We start from the raw sequence: 2,251 nt of genomic DNA, 5'->3' as shown, positions 1-2,251 counted from the left end.
GGTGCCAGCTGAGTCAGTTTCGACTCATAGTGACCCCATATGACAGAGTAGAAAAGCCCTATATGGTTTCCTAGGCTGTAACGTTTATAGAAGCAGATGGCCACCTCTTCCTCCTATGGAGCCTCTGGGTGATTTTGAACCAACTACTTTTAGGTTAACAGATGAACGCTAAATGTTGTGCCTAACAATAATTTTCCAGTATTTGTCTGAGACAGTGGATATCAGCAGTATGTATAATGATTTCTATCCTGTTTAGAAGTTCCCAAACTAGAATGTGACATCCACAAATTAGGGTTGACTAAGGCCCAAAAAGCAAATGAAGCAGTTCAAGCTTTAGAGGCCCAGTTGCCCGGCACGAAGTACTGGATAATAGATTTTCTCTTTACTGTTTATTGGCCAGTCAATAAATAGCCTGCACAAATATGAAAACACTTTGTTGTGCCCAGGGAAACACTTCAGAAAAAGATGAAACCATCATTAACTTAGAGAAAGAGCACTTGAATATCTAACGTTGACCACCACTACATCTCTGATTTATCCTCTTGGTTAGGTCTAGGCTGAATAGAAAACTACATACAAATTAGATTCCAAGTGTTTCTGATGATATTTTTACATGTCATGTTTGTGCAGGGCCCATGCCAATCTCCTCTGTGTCATTCCAATTTTAGTATATATGGTGGTGAAGTGAGCGCTCTAATGATACTTTTGATTATCTTCTATTTCTTGGCTTCCTTCTCTGTTTGATACCCAGGTGCTTATAATTTGCTACGCAGCCATTATCCCAAGTGGATATCCAGTTGATAATACAAAATCAAAAAGAAAGTGAAGTCTCCATAGTCAACTCAGGTCCTACAACAGGTAAGGTTTATTGAAGGGGGATTGAGAAATTATGAGGAGATGGTGCAGACCTGACCTAAGCAAGCTGCCAAGGACAGGTCACCAGCAGCCTTAACACAGAAACAAATGCATCACTTATCCTCCACTCCTGAAATAGCAGTATTTCTTGGAAACCCCTCAAATAACTGAAATTGCCTTCGCTGATAACTCTGTCAAGCTGCTCTAGAAGAAACTGCCCTTTTTCGTAGATCTCAGCTAATCAGTTGTGCCAAAGGACTCTGTTCCACAGACCTTGTGCAATGTTTGTTGTTAAAGCTTTCCTTTGCATTTGCTCAGTGAGACAATCTATATATGCTTTGTCCCCCTCATAGACGAGTAAATTTTAGCTGTACTGTAACCCAGGGGTCGGCAAAGTTGTTCTAAATACCTTGAACTTTATGGATTGTCTCATCTTTGTTGCAGCTGCTCAACTTTGCTGTTGTTGACAAAAGTAGCCACAGGTGATATATAAATGAATAAGTCTGGCTCTTTTCTAATAAAATTTTATTTATGAATATTGAAATCTGAATTTCATATAATGTTCACGTGTCATGAAATATTATGCTCTGGATTTATTTTCAACCATTTTAAAATGTAAAAATACGTTCTTAGCTCATGGACCAGGGTAACAGGCTGGATTTGGCCCTTGGGCTGTTGTTCATCAAGCCCTACTTGGATGGAATGTTTCTGAGTTGTTCTTTGACATAGCGTGACATCTAGAAAAATGTAGGGAAACAATAGAATTTAAGGGGCAAATCTATAAAATAATCTGTGTGAAAAGAGGGATTCCCTGCCAGGAAAAGTTAACCCTGAGGACATACTTGGTAAAAACCAAGGAGTGCTAAGGAAATGAATTGGAAGATAGGGTAGATATTTTTCTCGTTTCTTTTTCTTTTCTTCTTGGTGAATTTCAAGTTTCATAGTAGAAACCACTATTGCCTACTTATTTCATAAATAGTCTGGAAAGAAAGGAGTTAGCAATATTACTTTGAAGTCATCCGACTCCTCTGGTATACATGCAGTATAACAAATTTATATTTTCCTGGTAGGCTTTTCACCTCTCATGCTAATAGTGAATTAGATTTTTATTTCAAGGAAGCAGAGCAGCATAAGCTTTTCTGAAAATCAGAGAGTAACAGTACCAATGTCTTGTGAGTGATTTGTTCAGAGGGCTTGTAGGAAGATGAGGAAAGTAATTAGCATTGATGAGTAGCTACCATGAACCAAGTATTGTGCTAGTGTGTGTAGAAGTCCTTAATATAGTTTTATATATAATCCAAACCAAACTAAACCGATTGCCGAGTCGATTCCGACTCATAAAAACCCTATAAGACAGAGTAGAGCTGTCCCACAGGGTTTCCAAGGCTGTAAATCT

At 38.5% G+C, this 2,251-nt stretch overlaps 1 non-coding gene across 1 annotated transcript; it reads right to left on the bottom strand.

Moving 5' to 3' along the window:
• Window positions 1-585: 585 nt before the first annotated feature.
• Window positions 586-692, bottom strand: LOC111749912 (U6 spliceosomal RNA). Its single transcript, XR_002785084.1, has one exon. It is a non-coding gene; the product is annotated as a U6 spliceosomal RNA (small nuclear RNA).
• Between the last annotated feature and the right edge of the window lie 1,559 nt (window positions 693-2,251).

This window comes from Loxodonta africana, chromosome 9 (genome assembly GCF_030014295.1).
Source record: "Loxodonta africana isolate mLoxAfr1 chromosome 9, mLoxAfr1.hap2, whole genome shotgun sequence".
In the NCBI taxonomy this organism is placed as follows: Eukaryota; Metazoa; Chordata; class Mammalia; order Proboscidea; family Elephantidae; genus Loxodonta; species Loxodonta africana.
This window is presented reverse-complemented; position numbering and strand designations above follow the sequence as displayed.